We start from the raw sequence: 23,834 nt of genomic DNA, 5'->3' as shown, positions 1-23,834 counted from the left end.
ATAGCTGGTATCAGAATACTAAATTGTTTCAGTTATTCATTATTAAGTCGTTCCTCTTTTGAATTATACGATCGATATTAAATTTTGTATAATTCATTTACTTAGAGCTCCCTGAACAAGAAAATTTTCAAAATCATAGCTCATTGCTATGAAATAAATCAAATCGATCGCAATAATCTGCCTTCACTGTTAAAAAATTTATAAACTGGTTAATTTTAGATTTAAACAAAGGAACAACAGGTACAGGCGTAATGGATATCTCAAAAATGATTTTCAATCATAATTTTTTTTCGCAATTTTCAAATTAAAAAAAAGTTTGGTGATGTTTCATTTTTAATTTAATATGTTGTTTTATACATTTTTATTACCTATTTTATGTTCTTAAAAATAGAATTTTGTAATTGAATTTTCACCCTTGGTAAGATGGAACATTGAAGCTTTAAACATTTCTGTGGTCCCAATAGCAATCATAATAATTAGTTGCTCGATTATATTAATAACATTTTGATTCCATAGCTGATATGAATTTATAAAAAAAATAATAGCTTCAAGATTTCATTATAATGTGTTACAAACTAAAGAATAAAAAGAAGGAAGTAATTAAAATCAATGAAAATTCTACTTTTAAATGCAAATAAAAGTGTGTGTTTTTAATAATTTTCTTCATTAAGTTTATATATTAGAATGAAACTGTATCTTTAGTCAATTTATTTTATATATAAACTAAATATCATATGGAAAATATTTTAAAAATTCAACTTAATTCATTGGTTTTTTCTCAAGTAAGTACTAACATTTATTTAGATTTTCCTTACTGTAAGAAAGTAATATATACATGGAAAAGGAAACTGCGTTTGACATGAGGGCTGTAAAAGCCATCCCCACTTGTCCAGATGAGTGAAAGGAGACGGAAAGAATAAGATCTCTTACGAATAAATAGTAACACTTTTCCGATTTCCTGATCTTTCTCCTACTTTCTAGAATAAATTTTCCCACCTTGCAAAATTCTCGACATCCACATATCTTAATATCCTATTTAAATGTTGTAGGTTGCACCGAAAATTGTAAATATTCTTTGATTATTTTAAAATGCTTTTTAAATTCCTTATATTTTGTTTTCAATATTTATATGGAACTATCTTAGCGTATCTTTTGCATTTTCAAATGATAACTTTTCTCGTTGATAAGGCGTTAGCTTCTTGAAGTTATGTATGTTAAAGATATTTTATTTGAAATTTAAGCAGGGTTGTTTTTCATAATTACTCTCGATTACCAGATGCAGAATTTGTGTCATAAACTTCGTAAGGAAAGGAAAGTATTAAATTCGTCATAATTGGTATTTCGTAATATTTGCATATATTTGGATTCGTAAGGAAATCCAAACAAAAATAATCCTGTGACATGAGCCTCATTCCTTGCATTTGTCAGGATGACCAGTCGACCGGGAAACCGGAATCGTCAGGAAATTCCATAGGATTAGGAAAAATCAGGAAGCGGTCAAGATTTTTTTTATAAATGGTTAATTTTAATTGAACATGATAATTCGCTAGTATTTTTTCATAAGTAGAATAAAACATCAATGGGAAAAAAGTTGTCGAGGAAAAATGTCTATTACTCAATGTGTGACTACTATAGACCATTTTCTGTATTCTTCAGAAATGAGTTTTATCTTACAAATTAATTTCACTCTGGAATCTTATCCTTACCTTGCAATGGAAAATAACATAGCAAGCATAAATCTGTGGTTAGATATATGGTCAGTGACCTTTCGTTTCATATACGGTATTTATTGTTCTATTGTGAGATTACATAAATTGAATCCTGCGGGCCTTATTTTGTCTTAATCAAATTTGAAACAAAACTTCACTGGAACGAAATATAGTCAAACCACTCTTTATTCTCTCATAACGCATAATTCTCATAATGAGGAAAATAAAATTTAAAAGAATGACTCTCTTAACTACCGATGTTTCGCAAAACGAATGGCTAGGAATTTTCGTGATATCATGCAGGATTATCTTCTATCAAATTATGTTGAGCGCTTGTTTGAAATAAGCCCTTATATCTACATGGAAGAAGTGTTGGTTAGGTAGCGTTGTCGAATGTGCCTCCAAGGGGTTTCAGCAAGTGTCGTTGTTAATTTAATTTATGAGATTGTGATAGGCTAAAATTATGAGGCTATAGGTGACAGCAACGGGATCAGTGAGCTGCTGTAAGAACACAGCTGAAACTATGAAAAAATTTATGGAGCTGCAATTTGCGTCTCAGCAAAAAACTGCGGATGAAATATGATCAGCAAAGGAGAAAATAAGAGACTCGGTAGAGCAACATATTTCTAGTGAAACAAGGGAGATGTCGAAAGCTTGAAAAATTATAGCATCGTACGTTGAGAAGCATTGACCTCATAAAGGAATAGCTATACGCGCTGAAAATTCATTTAACGATAATACTGGTTTTAATTTTAGAATTTTTTGTTTGAATATATTCTTTTGGAATGGATCGTTCTGTGGTATTTTGCGTGGATTCCTATAAAAAAAAGTTTCGCTTGAAGTGTGTTTTCGCATTGCGAATAAAATTTAGGGACGAATTACGCTCATTAAACTAATGTTACATCGTATAGTACACAATTGTTCAATAGAGAAAAAAATCCACGAGTGAAAAACCACTATAAGCTTTTTTAATAATCTACAGTAATAATATAGTAAAATTAACAGTTTGCTTACAATTAATGAAAAATGTAAAAGATACAAGTTAATGTTGATGTAAATAATAAAGGCTCAGATTTCTATAAACTAATACTAGGGGCGTTCAAAAAGAAAGGTACACTCAAACAATTAGGTCATAAATACTGTATTGACAAATCCATAACAATGCAATATGATACACATACTAGCATACTATTTCTCTACATAATCCCCTAGTCACTGGAGACATTTTTCGGAACGTAGCACTAATCGTTCGATGCTCTGACTATAGAAAATCGCTCCTTGGTTCTGGAGTCAACTTAGAACAGGTGACTGAATCTGGTAGTCGTTGGAAAATGGAATGAGCACTGTTAACGGATATTCCTAAGTCCTGTGCAATCTGTGCTATGCTCACTCTGCAATTGCTGAAAATAATGTCTTCCACCCGCTGCACCATGTCTGATGTGCTCACCGTTGTTGGCCTTCTTTGCCTTTCCACATCGGTTAAGTCTGTGCAACCGTGTTCGAACTGTTGGCACTATTTCACAATGGCTGTACATGACATTGCATGTGGCCCATACACTGCCAATATTTCACGATGAATCACGGTACTCGTTAAACGTTTTGTCCACAAAAAACGTACTGTTCAGCGTACTTCAATGTTGGGGTAAGTTTCCAGCTGACGCGCAATTTTTTTTCCTGACTATGCAATTACAGTTTTCACTACCCGAATGAAATTGCTACTATTGTAAGTCGTGAAACTCAGCTATCGTCTGCGCAATCTCAGTTCTTGTTTCGCCATGATGCCACCTGTGGGGGAACAAGTGTAACTTACTTTTTGAACACCCTTTGTAAATTTCACAAACACATAAATGAAAACTGATCACTAATCGGAACAAAACAAACACTTATTCACTAACAAAAGAAAATGCAATGTCAAATACAAAATAAAAGAAATGCCGAAAAAAATATTAGCAATAACAAATGAGGGGAAAATATAATAAATCTAAAATAATTAAAATTACTTATTTCAGCTTATTGACCTTTATTATAAAGCAGAAAATGATGTACATAAAAGACGAGAAGTTTAAGACTGCATATCTAATTTTTAATCATGCTTAGGTTTATTCACACAGAGATAAATCAATCAATTTAAACTTTAAATAAAGTTATTATTCAATATATTTGAGGTCTAAACAAAGACCTAGATTTAGTCATCCAATAACGACGCAGACCAAAGGATAAAGTTAAAATAAAGTTATTATTCAATATATTTGAGGTCTAAACAAAGACCTAGATTTAGTCATCCAATAACGACGCAGACCAAAGGATGTACTTCTAACTCCAACCCACGTTATAAATTTTGCAGGGCAATTTTATTATGGATTTTGATCATTAAAGCAATATACAGTAAATCACTGTTTATATGCTTCTCATTTCCCGTCTTTGTATCTCATTCCCAGTTTATTTATTACCATAATAATGATAAAATACTTGACTTCAATTTCTGGGTCGTTCAAGGTCACTTTCACGTACTGATCTGACTGAGAATCACGTCTTTTTCAAATTTTATATGTTTTTCAATACCCAGCTATTTTTGATATTTCTTTTCTGTTTATTTCTTAAAGAAATATTAAAAAACATAGAGCATTTTCACTGAAAGGTTAAATTTTAAAAGAAATTGATCTAAATGCAATATTATCAAAATTTGAATTGACAAAAAAGTAGGTATTCAGGCTCTGAGAAATATTGCCTATGATAGATAAAAAAAAAATCCCCAGCTTGCACATAAATCGTGTATAGTAAAAAATATATATAATTTATTTTTAAAAGATATAATAAAGTTATGATTCTTCTTACTTTCATGATAAATGCTTAATTATAAAATTTAATTATGGATTTCAATCATTAAGTAGTATTTAATATTTGTATTATCTAAAAATTTTGAAATTATTACATAAAAAAGTAATTATTAATGTAATGTAAAATTATTACATTACATTCATTTCTAGAATTTAATTTACGATATTCAAATATGGGTTTTATAATTTCGATTATACATCTTATACATCTTTTTCTTCACACCTCATTTTACATTAGTTCCTAGAAAAAAAAGTACAAGCGGTATTAAACGATGCTCCTTTTTTTCAACAAAATTTATGTAGAAAGCATGATTAATTATTTTTAATTGCAATTACTACAATTAAAAAACTTTAAAAAGCGAAAATCCTTTATATTCTTTAATTAAGTGTTGTTTCCAAAATTGTTTCCATCGGCCAACAAATTGTTAGAAGCTTAAGTCCATTCATCTAAGCAATGCGTTAAGTGTATTGATTGAATATCGGCAGCCACTTAACTCCAAAATTAAGATGATTAATAGTTTCTTCTAAAGTATCGGAAATTGCTTCAGAAATAATGCAAAGAAGATAATGCCTTACGCTTTGGACAAAATTACCCTTATTATGCAAATAATATGCCTTATAATCAGTGGAAGATATTAGGTGTTGAAGCTGTGTTTAGCTTAATTTCAAAATAAATCCCAAGGTTATTCAAAGTATCTTTTTCAGCCTTTTATTGCAATTGCTCTTATGAATTAAAAGGCAAATATTCTTTTCTTTACAGCATAAAGCACTTAACCTATGAAATATTCAGAAGGTATTATGTAATAATTAAATATTAGTCGTGATAAGATTAATTAGAAGGTGATTAATTCGTTAGAGAGAGTGAGTGCAATGAATGCTAATAAGTATTTCTTAAATAACAATTTAACTACTATCGTTTTAAAAACATTTCAATTAATAAATGATCAATTATTTTTCACCTGATTTTAATCTATTTTTTTCTGTTTGTTTATATATATATATATATATATATATATATATATATATATATATATATATATATATATATATATATGAAATGCATACCATTCAGATTTGTTGATTTTAAGTTGGGAAGTTTTCTATAATATTACAAGGGGTATTCAAATGGAAAGGTACGAAACGACACTAAGGGTATAAATGAAGACTTTATTCAAAGTATACACCATAAGCCTACACCATGAGCACAACTATCCCACTAATTAACGAGCCGAAGGATTCTTTGCTCCCAGAATTCCTGTGGCCGTGACGAGAACCAATCCTTCACAGTTGCCGTTCTTGAATTCGCCGTCTGAGTTGAAGCGCTTCCCTTTCAAATATTTTTTCAGGGGTCCAAACACATGAAAATCGCAGGGCGACATGTCCGGCTGTAGGGCGAATGGTTTAACTGCTCCCACTTGAACTTGTCCAGATCCGCGTGCGTGACCCTGGAGACGTGTGGACGCGCGTTATCATGGAGCAGAACCACACCCTCCGTGAGTGTCTCACAGAACACATCGGAGTTAATGGTTCTTCTGTGTTCGAGGAATTCAACAAGTAGTCTACCTTTGACGACGAACTCAAGGACACTGTCATGCACCGGGTCTCGTCACGGCCACATGAATTCTGGGAACAAGGAATCCTTCGGCTCGTTAATCAATGGGATCGTTGCGTTCAGGCCTATAGTGTGTACTTTGAATAAAGTCTTCATTTATACCCATAATGACATTTCGTACCTTTTCTTCTGAACACCGCTTGTATTGAAGATAATGAATTCAAACTATTGCAACTTTCTAATGCATTTGTATTAAGTATAAAAGAAATAAGAATCAATATGATAAAGCAATCATAGATTAATTGTTTTACATATCAAATATATTATTTGAATCCTTGACAGTTTAAATTGGAGTAAAATGTTTCTTCAAAAAATCATTCTCAAATACATAACAAGCAGATTGCATACAGAAAGAACACTTTTACATTGAAGCCTGAAAATTCACACCAAAATTCATTTGAGATTTTTGGTCTCTTTTAATGAAATTATTTTATGCAGTCAACTTCTTATTTTTTTACATTAAGAGATTAAAATATTTTTACTTTGTCCCCACTATATTATATAAGTTATTAAACTAAAATGGCTAAAAATTAAATTTTAAACGGTTCTCTTGATTGTAGTCAAAATTTATTTCCTAATTTCCTATTCATTATGATCAGGAGTATTTTTAACGCATCATGTGTACCAAAAATAATTTTTAGACCTGAATGAAGGCTGATTTGAGAGGAGTATCACGGAGTTCTTCAACTGAAGGCTCTTACCCTTTGGACATAACAGGTGAATAGAGTAATGGCATGACGATGGGATTGCTTACTAAGTGATTCTGCATAGATAATTAAAGTATTACTTAAGAAAAGGACTTGTTAATAATATATCGGGAAAAAAGAAAGAACACAGATTTTATTGAATGTAAAATATCTCTGCCCCAGGTGAGGATCGAACTCACGACCTTCAGATTACTCTTTAGAATGATTATGAGACTGACGTGTTGCCTACTGCGCTGCTGAGTCTCCTGAATGGATGCATTCAGCGGCAGTTAAAAGAAAGTACTCTTTAATATAATACATTAAAAACTAATTTTAAATTGATAAATTTAAAAGAAATAAAATTTCAAAATTTATTTCCATTCCTGATTTTGAAATTGATTAGAGGCACGTGAACTAAATTCGAATGATTTAAAGAACGTTATTAAATGAAAAGAAGGAGCAGAAAGATATATTGGCAACAGAGCGTTTTAGAATATTCCTGGATTATTCTGTGTCATATGAAAACTTAAACGGGGCTTTAGTTTTTATGAATGTATTTTATTATTAAACGTATCTTTGAAGTGACAGCGTTGGTGTATTTGCTTTGTTTTGACTTTATCTTTTGAGATAAAAAAAATTGTTTCGAAAATTGTGTTTCTTCGAGGCAATATTAAAGCAGATTCGCGCATCTAGTTCTATACATCAGGGGGGTAATCTTTTAGACTTGATTCCATCAGCCATTGTTTTTTATACATAGCGATTTTTACATAATGCAATTCGTAGAAGAAATGCCAGCTCATTATCATATAAAAGAGCTTTCAATACTTCGAAATATATTAGAGCATCAGTTAGCAACGAAATGAACAAATGAGCAATATGTTTTATCAGAGATCTCAGCTCTGTTAGATTTCGCGGTTTGCTCAGATCGCAGCTTTTGAAATATTTGATGACCAGGACGGGACATTAAGGAGTACCTAGGCTCTCAGCCCATAACCTCCTAATGTATATATATATATATATATATATATATATATATATATATATATATATATATATATATATATATAATGTTTTATCTTATTTATTATAATCACAAACATAAATTATTTTGCCAATTAAATTTAGAGTTTATGGTACTAAAGTGCTTTTACTATTGAGTAGCAGAAATAAACGAAGGAGAAAAAACCAGAAAGGGTAGTAATACATATTTTATTTATTCTAATAACAGAGTTGCCAAATTGATATGCTATTGTCGCCACTTTTTCTATGATGTCGTCATTTCTTAACCGAACCAAGGCAGACCAGTCCGCTCTGCTCAGGGGTCTAGCTGCTATGGATTTTAAAATATTCACATGGACTATTGACAAGCTTTCTGTTTGTTTGCATATGATTATAAGAAAAAAAAGCATTTCTGTAAAAGTTTGTTTAATTTTGAAAAATCGAAAGAAATAAATGGCATGTAATTTAAAGGTAGTATGCCAGTCTATAAACATTACAATAAAAAGCAATGACGATTATGATTCAAAAGATAAGAAGAGAAATCTCAAAAAAAGACGTAAAAAGTAGCTTTAATATTTACAGATAAGGATAAAAAATATTTTATTTTAGTTGTGGCATATTCTAAATAATAAAAGTGTGATTTCGTTTAAAATATTTATGCCTTTTATATTTGAATTTAAAAATTAATAATGCATAATTTCGTATTGAATACATAGGTAAGAATTTCCAAATTTGTCCCAACTCTTAAATGGGATATATATATATATATATATATATATATATATATATATATATATATATATATATATATATATATATATATATATAAAGTATTGCATTGGTAAAATTACGTTACATTACAAAATATAAATAGCATCACAGTTTGATGCATTTATTTATTTGAAACAGATAAGATGTTACTAATTTTAAAAAAAAAAATATTTTTCAACGATTTTCTTCTATTATTTACAACTATTACCTTATATTCCACAACTATTATCTTCAAAGTAAATACAAAATATATTCCTCAAAAGCAGTAGCTGATAATTCATGTGTTAAAAACTTTTTTCTACCAAAACAAGTTTTATGCAAGATTAATTTTCTAAATTGTTAAACAGAGTCATATATTATTAAATATTTATTGATAGTTTTACATATTTTGCACATTTTTAAACTTTTTTTTATCTTTGATTACATTTTTGAAAGTTTAGAATGCAAAATACTTCAATAAATTAATATTTGAAAAATTCAGTATCTTTGGGAAAATTGAATTGGCTTCTTTAAAAATGTTCATCCAGTTGACAGAAGGAAATGAATTCTTTATTTTATAACCAATTTTTCTTTTTCAGACCAACTCTCTACCAAATTTAGGCGTAGTTCCTTATTGTACAGTATTTGCGCAGCAGGAAATGATTCCCAAAATTTATGAAGATATTCAATTAGTTAAAAGTGAATCAAATTTTTGATGCTTCTCTTTTCTTCTATGGAATCATTTCACAACTATCGCTTATATTATAACAGAAAATGATTTTAAAGTAATTTATATTTAAAAAATGAATTTTTGAGGATACTATTTTATTTCTACATAATTTTTTTTAATTCTAATGAATTTTATAAAACAATTATATGCACACTTTTGATCAATGTTTTTTATTGTTGTAATGTAATACATATTAATTTTCTTAATTTATCAAATCCTTTATTCGTGTGCTTTTGCCGCTTTGAAAGCTATGATAAACATGTTCCCCTTAGTCATTAATTACTAATTGGAATTCCTACTTTTATAGCTATTAAAACGATAAAGCTTTCAATCTACAACTTTTGTAATATAATGTGCAAAATAAACGGACAATGCAATAAATCCAAAGATAAGACATATGAATTAAGCCTAAAACATAATCATGCTACGAGGCTTCGAATTAGAGATTCAAAATACTTAAAAAAATATTTGTTACATTTTTGAAACAGCCATATATAAATCTAAATTTTATTTTTTTTAAAAAAAATTGCACATTTCGAAATAAAAAAGGTACTTAATTGTGTAATTTGTACTGAATTTTGGAACAAAATAACATTAAAAGAGTACAATAAAATTTTAAAGCACATGAATGAATTTCTGAAGCTTGTTCAAAGCTTTTATTTTGATTCGTCCTTTAGAGAAATAAAATATTTGCACAGATATCACAAATCATACCATTCTTTTTCAAAACTAATTCTATACACAAAAAACCCCCCGAAGTTTCGAAATGATGCACTTTGGCATTCACGCTTTTTATCCCATTTCCAGACATGGACGCATAAGCATGAAATGGAAATGTTTTCCTGAAAGCTTTAATGCGTCCGCCACATATTATCATTACGCATTTTAATTAAGATAACACCGGCAGCTTGATTTTTGGGCCGAAACAATGGGAGCGAATAAATCGAAATAGTGGCTCTGTACAACTCATTTCCATACTTGGAATGGTATTATCGTAATTACAAGCTTATTTCCTAAAGTGTAAATGAGTTGACATTAATACAGATAATTGTTACTCGAATTAAAAGGCTTTGTTTTATAGTAAGCTCGCAAATTTCGTGTTTTAAAAATTAAATACTAAGGTGTAAAAAAAACCGCTAATTATGAAGAAAGATATTTTTATTCCTTTCAATATGTAGAAAATTAGAAATATCAATTTCTGCATTTTTGTTTTATCATTCACAAACACTTCTACAATATGCCGCACTTCGTGTTCAGTTTCATTCTATAGTGAGGGGAATCAATTAAATTTTGAATTAGAATCTCTTCACTTATACTTCCACAATATGCTTCACTTCTTATTTGGAGTCATCAAGGAATGCAAAGAATCTATTTCGATTATAATTTCTTTCCTTTGTGTCATATGTAATTTTGAAGAAAAGGCCACATACAGAAATTCATATATCAAATTTGATACATACGTGGTGAACCTGCTTTCATCAAAATAACGTCACAGTTTAAATTGCATAATCCTGCAAGCGGATTTATTATACGTGCACGAGATATTATTATACTGCAACTGTATCTTTTTTTCCTTCTTAATGTTTCCATTAAATAAAGATGTTATTATTATAAATAAAGATATTATAAACAACATCCACATTGGTGACCCGGATGTGATCACGTCCGGGTCACCAATGTGGCAGTTTGATATGCGCTAGGATAGAACCTGGGACCTTGTGATTAGCAGCCGATTAACATGATCACAATACAAAAGCAATTGCTCGTGCAGCGTAGCTGTTAACTGGCTTATAAGCTTTCACTACACATATCTGAGTTTTCGAATTCCTATAAACAGAAATATACAGACCGATATGCAATCAGCTTCTCCACAGATTTTATCAAAGAATTAATACAATCTGTAATTTTAATGGTGAAATTGTATATCATGTTTCATTTATCATCTATCTCACTGTGTTACTGATTAGATAACTCAGTGGTATAGGCACCAGGAGCGCAGGAGTTATGTTATTTTATCTCACTGTGTATAACAGTTATCAAAATCAATAGCATATAAACAAGTAGATAAGCAGACTTCCACTGGACGAAATTTGCCCAAGATATGATAAAAAATTAACCATATTTTTTATTAATACTTACCAAAGATTATCTTTCCATCTTTTCGTAATTTTTATTTAAAGTGCTTCTGTATACAAATATAAAGAGAGAGTTACAAAAAGAATTTTTCGTGCTTATAAAGTAAATTCTATAAAATGAATTGAGCAAGTGAAAAATCTTTGTAGTGATATTTTTTCATATATTCATTAATTTCTCTTTCCAGACTTAGCATCAAAGAGAGTAACGATATCCATACCGTCAATATTTAACAAGCGGTAATTGGGACATTTTGTACTATAGCAAAATCCTTTTATATCTAAAAATTTTATCGAATCTACTTTGAAACGAAGAAGTAAGTTTCGTTAAAGAGAAGATATAGTAAACAGAACTTCAAGAGCAATTTTTCCAAAATTTAAAAAAGCATTATATGCATCATTTTTCATTCTAATAATTTAAATACTTGCTTGTCAGTAAACATTCTGTTTCAGGCTTATTTGTTAGAAGAATGAATGTAGAATATTTTTGTTTAAAGAATGAAATGAAATAAAGGGATATTATATTATCAAACCTCCTCGCATATTCTCCAATAAATGTAATGTGTATTATTAACCGCGACACAATAATTATGAAAAAGCCTATGAGAGTACGATCTTACAAAAGTATCAGAAAGCAGAATGTGCGTTTTAGTCGTTTCATTCCACATCAGTAAAAACCAAAATCTGATTCAAAACTACAACTGCAGTCACAAAATGACATACCTAATTTCACATAAATAAATCACTGCGTTTTCCAATCATCGCATTTTTACGCTTGTGAAAGTGCAAATCGGCAGAAACCAATTCCTTAACAGATTTAATTGCAAGTATGAAACATATCTACACTTTAAAAGTTAAATCCATGTAGCAAATTTTTTCTGACTAGATCCTTCATTTTGTAGTTCTTGTTTTAACTTATATTTGAACTTCCGGCGGGGGCACCTCGTAATGAGGATAAGTAATCGCCACCTCGTAATGAGGGTGGATCTCGCCATCCTGGAGAGTACACAAATAGGTAGGGGATCTGACTCCTCCCATCGTTGACGGGACGTACTTCCTTCGGGAAGGGTTGTACCGTGGCCGGTGATAGTCCTAAGGACTCACCCACAGTTCCCGCCAGTGTTTCTGTTGCGGCGGTCCGGTCATTCAACCTTATGGTTTAAATACGGGTGTCTTCGTGGCGGGTCGGAGAGTCAGTTGGTTGACTTAACCTATATTTGGACAACTAGACAAGCAAACTTCCACTGAATGGATTTCACTCAAAATTTGATTGAAATTTACAAATTTAAAATAGAGAGCATTCACCAAATTTCATCCGTCTAACTCAAAGCAGTTTTGGCTTAATGTGTTTATAGACAGATTGACAGACATATTCAAGATAGTTTGTTTTTGTTCAAAAATATTTCAGTGAAGTCCGAAAATGTCGCTTTTTTGTTAATTAGATTAGAATGTTGCCAATATTAAATGCTGACATAACTAATGGAGTCCATAATCCGTATAAAAGAACTGAAAATTTCATAAAATAAAATTTATTTAATGTTTTAGGCACTAAAGGAAAACTAAAATTGAAAAATTGATTTGGAACATCCATAAAGAGTTTTTTTGCGATTTCTCTAAATTTTTTGCGTCTAGCAGTAACTACACTTACTATTTTACTTCCCAATATAGACTGGAGAATAAAAAGTTATTTACATGGTAATGTTTTAGACTATTATATTACCTGTAAATTTTGTAGTAAAAAATTGTTCAAAATTTTCGACAGGTTAAACATTGAACAACTGCTACTAATACATCAATTGTTTGTTTGTTTAGTTTAATTATATTAACGTCCCGTTTTAAAGCACCTCTAGGGTTACTTTGGGTCAAACCTTGTCATTTTGAACCGCGCTAAGATGACATATGAGCTAGCACGCTCCTCTCCAAACTTCCACATTACACCAGCTGGAGGATGTTTGGTCCTGATGGATTTAACGTACACCAGACCGGTTCTTCGGTGGAATCGGGTCGCGAGCCTGAAACCAGAAGCAGAGACCTCATCACCAGGCCACTGCGACCTTACTAATACGTCATATAGTATCTTCTTAGTTCTGATGCTCACTAATAAACGAAATAACAAAATTTTTATTAATTTTTTTTTAATTTTTGAAAAATTACAGAAGTTTTTAAAAAGTTCCTTATTAACAAAGCAAATTATAGCACAAAATCTATTTATATAGAACTCTAAAATTCAAAAATTTAATTTGCAGCAGAAACAATTTTGTTTTGTAATAATTTAAGCAGAAACAATTTTGTTGTAAATAATTTTATATTTTTTTAAATTATTAAATTTAATAAATTTTTCAATAATTATTATAGAATGGATGATGAAGTAGATTTTTATCATTTATACTGTTGATATGATCATTAGTCTTTTTCATAATATTATCAACTTTTGCAATATAACCTTCAATTGAAAAATTGGTAAATTTTTGTTTCAAAAATATTTTATTTTTAAGACTAGCCTATCATTATATGCTTCAAATTTAATGGAAATATCTCGAATTTTATATTTTGATATAATCATATGAATTTGCGAATTTGATTTAGAAAGAAGTCGAAAATACTATAATAAAAACATCAATGACGAAATAAAAAATGCCTTTTAACAAGTTGTATCGTCATACTTCCGTATTTCGCACCAAAAATTAGATTTTCCATTATTTTTGGATATCGAGAATGTTTCAGTTTTAATTTTTAATACTGAAATTCCATAAGGTAAAGCCAATCTATTGTATTAAGCGAGAAATTTGAGGATCCCTCTTAGCAATTTTATATATTTGGGAACTTGAAAATAAAATGAATTTCCGAAACTGTACTGGCAACGCTGGATATGCCTTCCTTCCAAACCAACCACCTAATCGCTATTTTGAAGAATCACACAATTTTTATATCGCGAATTTTTTCTTCGACTTATCATATTTTTTCAAATACGAAAACTACTTATAACTTCTATTTTATTTATCATTATTAAAATATGTTAGCAAGTTTAGATTTTTAAATATAGTCTGTTTTTACCACATGTTCGTCATAGCATGGCCATTTTGCATCCTTAAACCCCGTATATCAAACTACCTAAAGGATAATCGCACTAGAGCAGTCGAGAAAGGGGTTTTGTTGAAAGAAGAAATTATATAGCTTATGATTTCAAACATTACTTGATTCAAATTATTTTGGCGAGTACAATTTTATAATTTCTATAATAATAACAAACTCCTTTTATTGATGATACCAAGTAAACTAATCAAACCTTAAATTTTTGTTCTGATGAAACTATATAGGAGTTTCTAATTGTTTTCTTCCGTAACTGATTTGAATCGACTGAAAAACGAATGTCTTGGGAACCGATGCAGGTAAGATCCACTTCCTAAATAGATATTTATGGCGATATAGTATGTGGTTCTTCATTTACCTGTAATATAAAAATTGTTATTAGTGACAGTTGAGTTAATAATTCCAAATCTTCCCAAAAGTGTATGAGTTGTATCTTTTTTGTTAACTTAATTAAAGAGTCTATTGTCCAATCTTCGGACATATTGTTCTAATTATATCAATCTGAATTTGAGATTGGTCTTATATTATTTGCGTGTTATTAAATGTATATTGAAATTTCAACCTAGTTTAGTTTAGCGGAAAAATTCTATCAAGAGTTTTATAAAAAAAATTTTATTTTAATGTATATTAATATGCATAAAAATTTGCATTCCTGAGACATTTCGGAAATATGTTTAGTTTAGGGTTTTGGCATCTAATTTTATTTCCATAAATAAATAATCTATTCACATATTAATTAAAACTTATTATTTTTTTTAAAATTCATAAATATATGCAACTTAAACATTAACATCAATATCTACATATTGTATATAGAATTGTTAAAAGAAGCATTATACATTTTTAAATAACTACTTTAAAACAAGTTAGTCAGTTTTGATTATACTGAATGTATAGAGACCAGGTCAGACTATTGAAATCGAAGTTCACAATTATATTTAATTTTTTTAAAAAAAATTATAATAGAATTAATAAAATATTTATTTTAAATGGAACTTATACGGTAATCTTTTAACATGGTATACAAGCCAACACTTTGAATACAAATGACAAATTTATTTTTATTATTTCTATATTTTATTAAGAGATAACATTTTACCATATTGAAATTTGAAGCTGTGTATCTGCATATACAAATACCTGTACTAAAGGTTTATAATTTTATTTTTAAAGCTAATGAAATTTCTCACTGAAGTTTTAGGGCACTTATCAATTAAATATATATATTTAACATTTTGACTTACGATAATAGTGTAAAATAAGAAAAAAATAGTTATTGAAACAAAACTGTTCAAAGTCAAAAAAAAAAAAAAAAAAGAAAGAAAGAACAAACAACGTGGCTTTATGAAATCGATACCCATTTAGCCCATTTTGTCTTTAAAGTATCAAGCAATTAAAAAATTAATATAAGGCATAGTTATGTATTATAAACTATATAAATATAGTGTTTGAAATGTAATAAATATTGTGGATACAATGAGATGTACATACCAGAAATTAAACATAAAAATATATCTCTAATTAAACGGTATTTCTTTTTTTACGTTCTAAAAAAAATTATCCAGGAGCTCTTAAAGCATAATTATTCTAAAGATAAAAATTTGATAAAAGTTTAATTATGGTGAAAATTTTATCATCAGCATTCTTATTACTTTCTTTAAGGATCTATTCACAAGGAAAAAAACACCTAATCGTAGTTAAAATACTTCAGTCTTAGTTAAGATCGGCAAACATATTCTGCTACTTTCTTGAAAGAAAATAAGAACATTTTCCACCGCACCTATTAATAGGAGTTATTAAGTGTTAAATATACTCCGTTCTACGGATGACTTGCGCTCTGAGAGATAATTATTCATTGATTCAATTAGGCAAAGTGCGTTTTATGTCAGTGTTAAAGATAAGGAACTCATAATCCGCTTAGCCGTATATTTTGCCATTAAGGTAATCATTAGTTACCTCAACCGAAAAGACGATTACTAACAGATTAATAATCAAGAATGTACTTAGTGGGTCATTTCAAATTGATGACTCAGTTAAAAAGAAATTGGAAGTAATTTATGTACTAAACGATATATGCTGCTACAATTTTTTGCCAACATGAGAAATAATAGTTATTTAATATTGGTGGAACATTTTCCATTAATTTTGACTATCAATATCAGAAAGCGTATAAACTTCAAACCGGTTTTTATTACTTTTCATTTTTTATGTTCATTTTCAAAAATCTGTAATTCCCTTTCGTATAAAACCGCATATGTATAGTATATGTAATAATTTCAAGTTAGGCATCTTCTAAAAATAGTTTTCTAATCAATCCAACTTTGTCATCATTGTAATTTTAACTTGTGAGTTAAAATTACAGTGCAATTATTCTATACGGGCTATCTATTATTATTCTATTAGTAGTTTTATTTTTCACGGGCTTTTTATTTCTCTACTGAGTCAAAATATTGAGCCCAAAATTCTGTTCAAAAACTATATAAACTCATAATATAATATCGTCAACTATAATTTATATCTCCGCTTGTTTGTTTTTTCTTTTTTTGAAAATGATATTCAATGTAACCTAATAACTTATATATGTTTTAACTAAATTATCAAAAACATATTTAAGCAAACATAAAGTTATATCATATACCTAATTTTTAGATATTCACAATTTCTTTATAAAGAAAAGAAATAAAAAAATAGTTTGCATTATCGTTATCATAGATACTAGAATTTGATTTTTTATCTTGGATATTTTTAAAAATGACGTTTTACTCTATTGACTAACACATAATGGCCATTTTTAACTAGAATCTTTTCTTGAAATTAACCATCTATGTTTTCTGCAAAACTTCTGTGTGACTGTAAGCTATGTAAATATTTATTCTCCTGATCTAACTCGTGGAGTCATTAAAATAGCTTGAATATTCTAAAAATTTGGATAACAATCAAATGAAAGAGCTATGTAAAATTGTATATAAAATACGTCAACACTATTAGAAAGACCATGATACAATATATACAAGGAAAATACATTGAACATAATTTATCTTCTGAATTATGAAAACAAAGAAACAAAGTTTAACCCTTAACTGGGGACGTGCAGTCTGTGAGACCGCTAGCGATGGTTTTTCTGCCACCCCTATTGTATTTTTAGCTCAATTGAATGGATTGGCCCAGTAGCTTCCTGTTTTATGACCTTGAATACAAGTGCACTTTTTCAACCGATTTCAGCAGATGCTTTTTAAAATAATTCAGTTATTTCTTCGAGCGCGGTCTCTAAGACCGCATCTCTCCGTTAGTGTCCCAGTGATAAACAAGGCTTAGCAGATGGCGCTAAAACTTGGTCCCCGAAATGTCATCCAGTTTACTAATCCTATTATGAAGAGTACTCCAGACACTTTTAAATGAAGAATAAAGTGATTTTAGTGATAAGGATAATTGTACAGAAGAGTTTTTCGATGAAAGTTCGCATTCAACTGATTTTGATATGTATGTTCAAACATAATTAATTTTTCTAATGATAATGGATTTTGAAAAAATTTATAAAATATATTAATATACCAAGACATACATATACAAAATTTATAGTTTGATTTTTATACTAGTTCTTAACCTGTATATTTAAAATGCCCTAGAAAACCCTGCTTTGAAAATCACACAAGCCAATAAAAAAAGCGCCAATTTTACCCATTGTCATTTTTTTTATTTTTCATATAATTGTAGAATTTTACATTATATTGAATTCTATATACCTTCATATACTGTAAAAATAAATATGATTTAAAAAGTAAAAAGTAATATGCTTTTTCAAGAATATTATTTATTGTAACATGTAATTTGAGAAGAAAATGTATGTTCCAACGCATTTACTTTTTTTAATGATAATATATTTTGGAAAATTTCTAAAACATATCTATATGTCAAGAAAAATATCTGCAAAATACATTGGCAGTTTTTCATACTAATACATTCATTAGAAAATTTAATTTGAGTGTAAATGAAATGCGGTCTCGTAGACCGCACCTCCCCAGTTAAGTCCTAAAATTTCACCTCCCCAGTGAAGGGTTAAAAGCTAAGTTCTGAACTATAAAAATAACAAGTGAATTGCAAAAGCCTAAAAATACGTTAAATATTAAAAACGACTGTTAAGGAAATAGGTATGGACGTCACAATACCTATTGAATTTTAAACACCTGAGGATTCTTTATTGTAGTTAATAACTATTTAATTGCGTGACATAAAACTGCAGTATCACTTTTAACACTAGTATTGCAAATTAGTACCATATATAATATATATCATTAACATCATCATTCTTCTTTTTTCTTCAGAAATCAATTCCGTTGTTATCTGACCAATTTATATTTGAAATCATGTTACTTTTATTCAAGTACATTCATTATAACTGACACTTTACGTTTTTAATTATGACCAATCTGAATGTTAAAATAAATACTGCTTTTTAGCTACTTTGGATATGTTTTTATTAAATAAAAAAAATGCTAATTTAATCGAAAGAAGCAATCAGTTTGAAAGTCACTGGTAGCCTTTTTTCATCTTTTATAAATGAATATTTTTACTAAGGAAAAAATGGGGGAAAATATAAAAACTGTGATAAATAATAAAAATTCTTTAAAAAATTGGTTTTGACTAGAGATATTAATATTGTAGTTTAAATTAACTTTAAATTTTACATTTAGTTTTAAATTTACGCAAATAAATGACTTAAAGTACATTGTATGTCTTTAACAAACATGTTATGAATATTATCCCAATCAAAATCAGGTCAAAAACTAACGTATGATAAGCTGATGACACAATAGTTGAAGATAATATTAAAATCTCTAGAATACTACATAAAGACTATTTCATATAAATTCAAATCAATTTTTAACGATAAACAAAGTTTAGAAGGAAGTCTTTTTATATTATTACGAATCTATACTACTATTTCGCTAGACATGCTAGTTCAAGGATGAAAAGGTAATCCTATAAGACTATTAATGAATCCCAAAGTAAAGATTTCGATCTTGTCAAATATTTGGCGACAAAAATAAAAGTTCTGGAAATGCGAGAATTATGGCCCTATCTCTCTTAGAGCAAGATATCTGGATAATTCCTTGTGATATCATGCGCTGTTTGGAAGTTACATAAATCAGATGAGCTCAAAAGAGTTAATACCTTAGTATTTATGATAGCAATGTGAGCTGTAGACGCCGAACACCATTCATAGTTACTATTATTATTTCATTAGCTATTTGCTGGCAACTTGAAGAATTAAATAATACAATTTTTCTTCAAGTTCTTTTCTTTGTGCATAGATCAGTTGAGTTTTTGTTATCTAAATTTGCCTTTTTCAGATATATCCGAGGAATAAAACCTCGTTTTCCATCGTTCAGCTTACTGAAGTGCATTTACCGTATATCCATCTAGCGATTTTCGAAATTATATTTAACCCTTTTTTTTTCTAGTCATATTATGTTAAAATATTTCTAGACTTGAAATTAGAATAAGAAAAAAGATTCATTTAGCTTATAAGATAAATTTAATTTGATTAATTAATTAATGTGGTTAATTAATAATTAAGTAACAAATCACGACACATCATTTTGTGTGAGATAAAGAACTGAAGCATCTAAGTTTCTATCTTTCTAAAAAAAATTTGTCAGAACTTATGCCAACCTACATAATTCCATACAAAGATTGATAAATTTGGTGGGAAGCATACTTCCCACGGCCCTAGAAAGGGTTAACACGTTGGATACGTTAATGAGTTCCAAATTTTTGTTCAAAATATATCGTAAGGTTCAATGCTGAATCCTTATAGAAGTGTTTTTGGTGAACCATTAGGAATCTTTGGAATAATATAATTAGATACAGCTTTGTAAAATGGCTAAAAAAATGCAAATGTTTCACAGCTGTGTTCTCAGCATAATTAATATGTTAAATTCGAATTAATATTCAATTATACGATTGCTTAAAATCAACGATTTATTCTTTATAATAAGATGAAAATGTCAGAAAGTCTTGTTATTAAAATTAGGAAGAAAATTCTTTTTTTTTACTATCATTCGTATTTGTTTGGCTAAAATTCATGGATACATCTAATTGATAATAAACTTAATACAGATAAAGGTCATAGCGACTTTATGTATATAAGTTATGTTCCACATGTAATTCTAAGCAACCGTATTGAACTCAGCTAATTATTGAACTGGTATTTCAAAGAAAAAAAATTGCCAATTTCACCTATCTCAAAAAATAAATTATTATTTAACAAATTGGAAATTAATCGAAACCTTGCCGTTTTCCAGCAATAAGTTTGAAGCAAATTTTTCCAGAAGATTCTAAATTGTACCAAATATTTTTATACCATTCTGAAAATTCAAACTTTTATAATTGAAAATTTTAATATTATTATAAACAGTTTCATTTAGAGCAATTTTCCCTTTGTTTTTTTTTTTAATTTAATAAATAATTGAATAGATTCAAACAATTATCAAATAAGAAAATGTATAATTATTCTGTTGCTAAGCAGCGATGACACTTTGATCTATTTTACCTATGTTTTTGATATTTTTCTTTTATTCTATAAATACTTTTGGAAATATTTTTATTGGTCTTAAACGTTATATGTATAATATTTCTTTGATGAATGAGAAGAATATGTGTGATGAATTGTTCCTAGAACACATAAGCAATAATTTAGAAGAACACTTAAAAGTTTAAAAACAGACGATTGAAAATTTATGGCATGTGCAACTAATTGATCTGCTTTATTGATAATGAAAATATTAACTATATCTCTCAAAATGTTCCACTCAGTTGATATTCTAATTTTAATTTCATAAAATATTAATATTCTATAAGAATTCTGTGTATTATAATATTATAAAAGAATTTTGTGCATTATAATATTATAAAAGAATTTTGTGCATTATAATATCATAAAAGAATTTTGTGCATTATTATAACATAAAAATACTTTTATACAAAAATTATTTTCGTGTTGAAAATATTTGACATAAAACATTTTAATTCTGAACATCGTAAGATATAAAACAACCATATAAAATAATTCTACAGAGGAAATCCAAAAAATAACTGCGTTGACTAGAGGAAATATAACACGTTTCTACTTGTTATATTGTTCAATTTCTAATTATTTTTTTAATAGAATCGGGGATTATAGTTACATCCTTGAAGTAAAAAATAATTTTATCAAAAGATTTCTTTTCCATGAATGTATCTGAATATATGAGGAGAAGTAATATTTTTTAAATCGTTTGCATTTAATTTTTATTCTTATAAAAATATTTTAAACAATGGATTTGTTAATATCTCAAACCAAAATACATAAATAAACATGAAAACGGAATATTTTTCATAAGTGATAGAATAATTAAAGAAATATAATTGTTTTCTCTTAAAATGCTGAAATCCAATTATGATTGTTATCATTTAGCATTTCAGTTCAATTATAAACAATGGAAGAATATTTTGATTTTGCTTTCAAAAAGATTGATAAAAAAAGTTAATCGAATTTTTCCGCATTTCTGCTTTTCCATTACATCTCAGAAAGATATCATATTACATTTCTAAATGAAACAGATTTTAATATTCATCAAACGATTATAATTCGAAAATGATAATGGAAGAAAATATGTTCTATTATTCAAATTATTGTTGTACAATCAGTGGTAAAATGATGCAGAAATTGGATTCGACATCTTTTTAAGAGAAATATAATGATGCATTGGAATGAAGAAAGCTACTGAACAACATGATAAAATATTAAATACACATAATATGCAAAGGCTTACTTTTCTTTTTAAGCAAATTAAATTCCAAGTACTTAATTTGTTTCCATTATTATTATTATGGAATGTAGAAAAAAATGAGTTATGAATTATTCAAAAATGAATAATGTTAAAACAATTTGATGGCAATTTCTTTCCAACGATGATATGTTTCAGTAATTGTTTTAATGAATTCAAAACATCGTTTTCAATCCAGGAATTCAGAGTTTTACAAGAAACGAAATTCACATTACTGAATACTTTTAATGCTATATTATAAAAAGCTGAATAAAGAATTAAAAACATATTAGTTAATGAAATGTTTTCATTTAAAATATAACAGCATAAAAGGCTACTGGAAAATTAAATAAATATATATAGTATATAAAGAAGACAAATACTTCTGAATTAAAGAAATATCTTGATAAAAGTTTAAACAGATTATGCTTATACAGGGTATCTCAAAACCCTTGACCGCGGGTTTTTTCCTGAAATATTGATTGTATACATATACTGAAAATTACAAAGTTGCGTAAATAAATGTGCAAATTGCTATGAAATCAATTAAAGTTTTCAGAGGATTAACTCTAAAAAATACAATTTAAATTTGTAAACTGCTCCGTACAAAGAATTTCTAATGAGTAAAATGAGCCGCAACCTCTAATAAAGTCATGATAGCAATTTCAGCATTTTATCACAAAAAGTCTCAAATATATGAAACTACATAAATGCTGACTTAAACCACCTTTCGATGCCTGGATACGAGTTCGCAAAGAGAAAATATCATGTCGGTTGTCCGTGTTTTAGGGATTGTACACAAATTAACAAAGAAAGTAATGATTGAATAAATAATAATTTTACTATTTATTGGTACAAAAGTATTAACAATAATATAAATAATAACTTAAACGACAGATTACATTATGGAAAGATTACATAAAGAAAGATTTCTTTAATGAAAGATTACAGAAGATTTTTTACAAGTTCACTGACTGTGCTATTTTTAAGTTATATTCTGTAATTCATGATATAAAATTTTAAAGTTTTTTTCAGAAAGCATAGATTTTAAAATTTGTATTTAAAACTAAATATATGAATCATATTTGATTTTCTTATGATGCATTCCTGCGTCGCGACATCTGCACTGAAGCTGTAATCATGTGCATTTTAATTTGTGATTGATCCTTCTCCAACTTTGTTTTAAAATATCTTTGAGAATTTTCATGATACAATTCTGAAATTTTGTACATGACCTTATTAAAGGATGGGGCACATTTTACTCTTTGGAAATTTGGGAGTACGTATAAAAATTTAAATTTTGTATTTTTTTAAGTTTACTCCCCTGAAAATTTCAATCGATTTCATAACATTTTGCACCTTTTTTTACGCAACTTTGTAATTTACAGTATATGTCTACGATCAATATTTAAAGAATAAAAGCCGCGGTCAGGTTTTTGAGACACCCTGTATATACCATATACTATTTTCCTATTATTTCG

Source organism: Argiope bruennichi, chromosome 3 (assembly GCF_947563725.1).
Source record: "Argiope bruennichi chromosome 3, qqArgBrue1.1, whole genome shotgun sequence".
In the NCBI taxonomy this organism is placed as follows: Eukaryota; Metazoa; Arthropoda; class Arachnida; order Araneae; family Araneidae; genus Argiope; species Argiope bruennichi.
The sequence above is the reverse complement of the archived record's forward strand: the minus strand, read 5'-3'. Positions refer to the sequence as shown.